Source organism: Macaca thibetana, chromosome 11, assembly GCF_024542745.1.
Source record: "Macaca thibetana thibetana isolate TM-01 chromosome 11, ASM2454274v1, whole genome shotgun sequence".
Taxonomy (NCBI): domain Eukaryota; kingdom Metazoa; phylum Chordata; class Mammalia; order Primates; family Cercopithecidae; genus Macaca; species Macaca thibetana.
This window is the reverse complement of record NC_065588.1, coordinates 9801201-9809594: the sequence shown is the minus strand read 5'-3', so window position 1 is coordinate 9809594 and position 8394 is coordinate 9801201. Positions and strand designations below refer to the sequence as shown.

At 39.4% G+C, this 8394-nt stretch overlaps 1 pseudogene; it reads right to left on the bottom strand.

Moving 5' to 3' along the window:
- Positions 1-4145: 4145 nt before the first annotated feature.
- Positions 4146-5420, bottom strand: LOC126930015 (aspartate aminotransferase, mitochondrial-like; annotated as a pseudogene).
- Between the last annotated feature and the right edge of the window lie 2974 nt (positions 5421-8394).

Below are 8394 nucleotides of genomic sequence, written 5' to 3'. Positions count from 1 at the left end.
AGTAGTGCCTTAATAAGTCCTTCCACCTTTTAACTCTCTCGGAGGAAGTATGGAAAAGGAGATATGATGTTAATATCTAAGTTTGTTGCTGTTTAACAAATATTTTGCTATGTATGCATACAGATAATAAAAATAATACTATATAGCTATAACTATCCTAATGTAACCCTTATAAAGAAAAGTGTCTGTGAAAAATGAGTGAGTTTGAGTGCATCATGGTGGTTTAAATTTTTTTTTCTTTATTTTTTCAAACTCTAAAAGACAGACATCAAAGGATCTGATTGCAGGGCCTTAAATTTGACTAGGTTTCTCATATGTATCATCACAGTAAATGAAATGTAAGCTCATGTCTATTATATATGAAAAAAAGTTAATACATAAGCACAAGACTGTTAATTTCTGGAATTGCATTCAGAATTCCCCTGTCCTCAGAAGAAAGGAAATGTTCTACCTCGCACATTATTGTCCTTTGTATATAAAGGACAATAAATAAAGGTTATGTAAATAAGTACACAGCCAGAATTCTTTTAGGACACACACATAGAATGTAAGTTATTTGGCTTTTGAATACAACGATTACTTGCAAAAGTTTGTTGCAGTTAGAAATGCTTACTCATATCTTTCCTCCTCATTATTACCTAGTTAAATAAACAAATGGCAAACATTTGTGTGAAGAGTCATATATTATGTGAAGTGCTAGATGGTGACATGTTAATAAAAGGACCTACCAGTAAAAAATGTAGTTTTTAAAATTGAAATGAGAAAACCTTTATTGAATTTTCTAGATCTGCCTATAGTAACATCCCCAGTTCCTCTGCTAACATCATCGTCATGTAGCAGGACGAGCCGCAGACAAAACCTCTCAGACACCGAGTTATAGAAGGAAGGGCTTTATTCAGCTGGGAGCATCCGCAAGCTAAGGCCTTAAAATCCGAGCTCACCAAGTGCACAATTTCTGTCCCTTTTGAGGGCTCACAACACTAAAGATTTCACATGAAAACGTCGTGATTGATTTCAGCAAGCAGGGGGTACGTGACAGGGGCTGCATGCACCGGTGGTCAGAGAGAAACAGAACAGGGCAGGGAGTTTCACAGTGTTCTTTTATACAATGCCTGGAATCTATGAATAATATTGGTTTCTAAGTTATGAGTTGATTTTTAACTACTGGGTTTAGGCCAGGCAGGCCCAGGCCTGGTTTTGGGCCTGGCACCCGGCTGCCTGTCTTTGGTTTTACTTTCTTGTTTTTTTCTTAAAACTGGTACTGACTATAAAACAATATGAGAGGGTCTCTCTCTCCTCAATCATAGCAGTTACAATACATCTATCTCTTATTTTACCTTAGAGTGGTATTACTCAAAGTGTGTATCATGGATCAGTGGCAGTTCATGAACTATGTGTTACGAGTCAATAGTGAGGTAAACACAGACTTTATTAGTCTGTTTTCATGCTGCTGATAAAGACATACCCAAGACTGGGCAATTTACAAATAAAGGGGTTTAATTGGACTTACAGTTCTATGTGGCTGGGGAAGCCTCACAATCATGGCAGAAGGCAAGGAGGAGCAAGTCACGTCTTACATGGATGGCAGCAAGCAGAGAGAGCTTGTGCAGGAAAATTTCCCCTTATAGTAAACATCAAACCTCATGAGACTTACTATCACAAGAATAGCACAGGAAAGACCTGCCCCCAAGTCACGTCTTACATGGATGGCAGCAAGCAGAGAGAGCTTGTGCAGGAAAATTTCCCCTTACAGTAAACATCAAACTTCATGAGACTTACTATCACAAGAATAGCACAGGAAAGACCTGCCCCCAAGTCACGTCTTACATGATGGCAGCAAGCAGAGAGAGCTTGTGCAGGAAAATTTCCCCTTACAGTAAACATCAAAGCTCATGAGACTTACTATCACAAGAATAGCACAGGAAAGACCTGCCCCCATGATGCAATTACCTTTCACTGGGTCCCTCCCACAGCATGTGAGAATTCAAGATGAGATGTGGGTGGGGATACAGCCAAACCATATCACAGACATTGAGAGTAAGCATTTAAACACTCATATAGCAACTTGACATTTCCTTAATAACCAAGTTGGGGAATCCACCTTGTTGGACAGGAAATAGACAAGTGTGGTACCATCAGACTCAGTGGTGGGTCACTTGTGACATGAGTGTGTATGAGTCATGAGAAATTGTACAGCATTTAAAAATTTGTTATCTTAATGTTATTTTTTCAACTACAGTCCAACTGTGCATAAACATCTGAAATTCCCATATTACCTGCTTGTAAAATAATAACGAATAATTATGAAATTTGCAGGATAACTTGTTGGAAATAGTTATTGATGATTTGTGAAAATAAAATTTGAAAACAAGGCATCATTTGCATTATTTTGGGTAAGATTTAGAAACAAATAACCTCAACTTGCAGGAATTATCTTAAAATTTCTTTCTCTGTTCTCTTGAATATAGATCTTTGAAATCAGTTCTAGTTTTAATGGTAAATAGAAATACCTGAGGTACTCTTTCTCTTCAGTGAATAGAATATTGTCATAAATGCAACCTCATAAGCTCATTTGTCACATTACAACCTTACATATTAATATAAATAAAATTCATTCACAGTGTGGGTGTAGGCATTTAATATAGGAAATCCAATTTCATACTTAAACTTGGGATTAGTTACAGTTTTATTTTTTCTTCTTTTTCCTTTTGTTTCTTAATTGATAAATAGTAACTACATATTCATAAAGTATGTAGTGATATTTTGATACATATGATGTACAATAATTCTATTAGGGTAATTAGCATATCTATCATCTCAAACATTTATCATTTCTTTATGTTGGAAACATTTAATATCTTCTTCCTAGCTTTTTGAAACTATATTACATATTATTTTTAACCATAGTAATCATACAGTGGTATGGAATGCTAGGAGGTATTCCACCTATCTCCTGCACGATGGAGAAACAGAAAATGTCTTTTTGGTTTTTTTTTTTCTCATCACATCATCAGGCTGAAAATTTTCTAAACTTTATCCTCTGTTTCCCTTTCAAAACTGAATATTTTAACAGCACGCAAGTCACCTCTTGACTGCTTCAATGCTCAGAAGTTTCTTCTGCCAGACACCCTAAATCATCTCCCTCAAGTTCGAAGTTCCACAAATCTCTAGGCTGCAATAAGTCTACATGGTTTCCAGGGGGTGAAGCCTGAACCCAGCTGGCAGCACACAAAGCCTAGAATATCCTCTTTCCTGGTACCACCTCGTGCCACTGGACTCAGGGGGTGAGACGAGTGACTGCACAACCACATTCAACAGAGGAGGTACAACTGGGCAGAGACAACATCACAACCAGAGAAGACTACACAATCATTCAAGAGGATGCTGAGATAAAGTACAGTTACCTACTCTCCATTATTCTTTGCTGAGAAAGGTGAGGGTATGACATCAGCAGAAAATTATGTTTATTCTTAAAAAAATCCCAATAGGATGGGGTTGATGGTCATTCAAGCAGTAGAATGAGATAAAAATCTGCATTAGTTAAAAATCTTTGTAAATAAGGAAAAGAACGGCAATGGCAAGGGAGAAAAGAGCATTCTTATTTAAACTGCATTATTTTCCTTGCTGTAGTGGCAGCAGACTCATTGGTTTTCATAAAACGTAATTTCCGCAGTGCAGTCTATTGACAAGGCTGCTCCATGATGGGAGGACAGACATGAGGCCAAGTGTTCATGACAGAACTAGGTCTTCTCTCAAAGCCTCTAATGTGGCTGTTTCTCATGAGGAACCTGACACTGTATGACGCTTCAGTTAAAGCTTCTGAAATATTGCAGTGGCATAAATGACAGGATTTTGGTGTGATGACTTTCTTGTACATGTAAACTCTTTGAGAAAAGTTGGAAATAAAAGGACAGTGGGGAGTTTGGTTTAGAGCCACAATGTTCCAGATGCCAGCCACGGATCCCTCTGCCCTGTGTCACTACATGTTCTTTTCCGATAAACACTCAATCGCTGAGTGTTACACACTGTGGTTTAAGGAAATGATCCATTCACCACCATCCAACCTCTCTCATCCTCTGTGTGAAGCTCCCAATAGCAGAGGCTGAAGATAGAAAGGCTATCTCTGTTTCCTTGCACCAGGTACATTACTTGGTGACCTGGTGAATGGTATGAGCAAGGTAGCCCACATTGCCAGAGGTGACCCCTGCCACAGAGATGCGGCCGTCCTTTGTCATATAGATGGAGAACTCTTTGGTCAGCTGCTCCACCTGTTCAGGCTTTAGCCCTGTGAAACAAAACATGCCAATTTGGGCAGTGATGTGTGGCCAGTTGTGGGTGGAACTCTCCTTCTTGAGGTTGGAGACCAGGTGAGTCCGCATGCTAATGATGTAGTCGGCCATGCCTTTCACTTCTTGCAACCATTGTTTTCACAAATCAGGGGTGTTAAGAATGGTAGAAGCAATCTGGGCCCATTGTGGGGACGGTTGGAATACATGGGACGGATCAAGATCTTCAACTGTGACTCTACCCTTTTGGTTTCACCTCATCTTCACATACCACAGTGAAGGCTCCTACACACTCACCATATAAGCCCATGTTCTTGGCATATGATCAGCAGAGACAAACATTAATGCCCTGTTTGATGAAGTGGCACACAGTCCAGGCATCCTTATCACCATCACCACCGGTAAAGCCTTGGTAGGCCATGTCAAAGAACGCAAAGAGATTCCTCTTCTTTACCAATGTTGGCATTTCCTTCCACTGTTCTGGATGTGGGTCCACTCCTGTGGAATTGTGGGTGCAGGCATGCAGAAGAAGAACAGTTGCTCTGGTATTTTTGAGAGGTCCTTCACAGCACCTGTGAAGTCAAAACCGCAAGTCTTGGGGTCATAAAACTGATAACCTTGTAGCTGCATGCCAGTGTCCCTGAAGACGGGTGTGTGATTTTCCCAGCTTGGTTTGGGCAGAAAGACCTCTCAGATGACCTTAAAAAATCTTTGCAGAAAACTGGCTCCAATCCTTAAGGCTCCAGTTCCAGTGACAAACCGGCCACTTTTCAAGACTTCGCTGTTCTCACGAGGGCTAGTTCAGCAGATGCCTTGCAAAATTCAGCCAGGCCCCCAGTGGGCAGGTATTCCCTGTCCAAACTTTTTGTGGTAATCTGGACCTTTGCCTTGCGGACGCTAGGCAGCACATAAGGTTTTCCGTTATCATCCCGGTAGGCATCAACTCCCAGATTCATCTTTTTGCTATTGCTGTCCCTCTTAAAGTCTTCAATGACTCCCAGAAAGATATCTGGAGGTCCCATTTCTACATGGGTCCATCAGGAACTGTCTCTGGCTGAGGCCGCGGCAGCGAGGCCCAGGTGGAAGGTGGCGGGCGATCCCGGAGAGGACGCGGACGGAGTGCAGCAGGGCCATGGTGGACAGTAGGAGGGCAGTGGGCAGCTGCAGGACTGAGCAGAGGGTTCTCTGTAGAGTTTTAATTGTGAGAGATGATTTGTGAGGTTGATCTTAAGCTGTAGCCAATCTGGTCTGCTTTGCATATCTTTCTGTATGGTCCATAGCAAATTTGCTGAGGACCTCCATCTTGTTTAACATCCTGGGGAGCAAAGCCTGTAACCACTTGGCAAGGTTTTTGTGTAGCCTCTGTGTAGCTTGGATTCAATCCTGGCTTAGGGAATGAGTCTTGTCTGGTTTCATATCTGCGTGACCTTTTGCTATTTGTTGATTCCATTTCTCTCCACGAACTGCCTTGGATTTTCCTTTCTCTGAGCATTTAGCAGAGTTTGAAAGTCAGAAATACTGCCACTTGGTGTGGCTAAATTCAGATAATAAGGGAGTTAAGAGGATTTTCTTAAGGAGTGCTCAGCTTAATTAAAAGTGGATATCCGAGTTAGGGTCATATTTAAAAGGCCTTTAGGTTTCCCTTTTCTTGGACCTTTTTTTGCTGGAAAAAGGTTTTTCTTGGTCAACTGAATTATTTTTTCTGCATTTTGCTTTGCCACTTTTAATGTGTGCATGAGAGGGGCGAGACCTCTGTTTTTCTCATGGACCCCATAAATTAAAAACACCCAGAGGCCAATAAGCCAGTTAGGAGATTGGCAAATGAAAGATCTTATGGGGACTGGATTATCTTTTACCTGTCTGTGTAATTATATATGTGTTGTGTGTGTGATGTTCATACCAAAAAAAGAGTTCTAATTAATTTTGTCTAAAGGAAGACAAGCACTTGGATCAAATATTTTATAAAAGAGAAGATAAAAAGCTGTGGTACCTTTCAGTTCATGTAACTTTGATCTTGGAGAAATAAAAACAGCCTTAACGATTATTGGTAAAAAGCAGATGTCATCAGAATGTAAATAGGTGGACCACATTATGCAGGTCAGATACTAGGTTGGCTAAATATTTTAAGGTCATAAACTGCTTTTTTGGTTTTTGAGAACTTTTCAATTTGCTGACTTCACAATTGGTAAGGCCTGGGGACATATGGAACTAAACACGCCCTTAATTATGCTCGAAGGAGTCAAACCTTGGCTGCACCTAGCACATAATCAAAACAACTTACCAGGTTTTACGTTAAAGTTAAAAATTGCTAAAAGTTACCATTATGGCATGCAATTGAGACTATTGGAAATAGATTTACATGCAAGGTGTGTAAGAACAGTGAAATGTGTTTTAATAAAAGTTTATAAGAAATCATAAAAATGTAAATTCCTGCCAAGGGTTGAAGATTTGTTTTAAATCAGATAAGATAAAGCTGAAAGTTCAAACAACTGGTGGAAGGATTGTAAAAGTTAATCTTGCAAAAAATTATCTGTGTGAACATATTGAATAACTTCAAAAATTATTATGTAATTTTTCTGTAAATTGAGCATTGAAATAAAAGCAGAGCAAGGTATCCTTAAGGCACTAATCTGCTCTTCAGCAAAATTTGTATAAAAGGGTTATACGAGGTTTTTTCTTTTAAAAAAATTCTTAGTCATTATTTCAGCAAAATAAATAGCTTATGGTAATCCAGAATTCTATTTCATAACAGCAAGTATTTTAAGCCTCTAATATATTTAACAGGCTTTCTAAAATCAAACTTCAGTTTCAAAATTGTCTTTCCTGATACCTGGCTTTTCAGATACTTCAGAGGGCCCCTGAAGTGCTCAGAAAAGAAAGGTAAACAGGATTATGTGACAAGTTTAGGTACATGGGATTGCCAGAATGGTAGTCAATCTTCTTTAGGTCATATTTTGGTGAATAATACTAGTATACGTTCAAAAATTGTATGGAATTTTTAAAAGTCTAATGTCTAAAGTATATGCTATCAATCATAATTAAGGTTGTTATGTTAAGTTATTGTAAACCACAGAGATAACCAAACTTTGTCAACTGTGTTTCTAACTGTAACTACCCTGGACATATTGTTATTCACAGACAATTGTTGTCTTGTTTTAATCTTTTTCATAAGATGGTTTATAATAAGCCATAGAACTTTTACAAGTGCTCTCAGATACAGGTTTCTGATACCTTTGGGAATTGTGACATTGGAATAAAGGAAAAATATACAGAACTCATGAAGAGCTAAAATGTTCATGAATATCAAGCAAAATAAGAGTTAACTGAGTGAACTCAAAAAAATGAAGCAACCTTTTACACTTTTGCTTGGATATTTCTGATCCTTGTTTTGTTTTTTAGAGTCAAGAAAACATATTTTGAACTATTCATAGCCTTTAACAATTGAGTAGGGTATATGCCTGTGAGCAAAATTTGGACCATGTTTGCTTCTCTCTGCCTGGTTCCTGTAGAATCTGGAAACTATCTGTGAGTATTCTTAACTTATGGCAATATACTTGTTTGCATCAGTGAAATAAAAATCCATTTTCTTTTGCAACAGGATGCAATTGAAAAAACTGGCTGTTTTACCAAGGCTTTGATTGGATGGGTATGCTTCTCTTTAAGGAGTCAAGCTCAACTTGCAGAGCCAATAAAAGTCCACTGGGGAAGGCCAGATGCGATGGCTCACGCCTGTAATCCCAGCACTCTGGGAGGCCAAGGTAGGTAGATCACCTGAGGTCAGGAGTTCGAGACCAGCCTGACAAACATGGAGAAACCCCATCTCCACTAAAAATACAAAATTTGCCATGCATGGTGGTGCATGCCTGTAATCCTAGCTACTCAGGAGGCTGAGGCAGGAGAATCGCTTGAAGCCGGGAGGCAGCGGTTGCAGTGAACCAAGATTGCGCCATTGGACTCCAGCCTGGGCAACAAGAGCAAGAGTCTGTCTCAAGGAAGAAAAAAAAAAAGGCCCTTGGGGAAACTGATTTCACATAGCCTTGTCTATGCAGTTCCTGTACAAGGTTCATAATCTATGATCAGTAAAGAATGTCACTTTCTAACAGGCCCT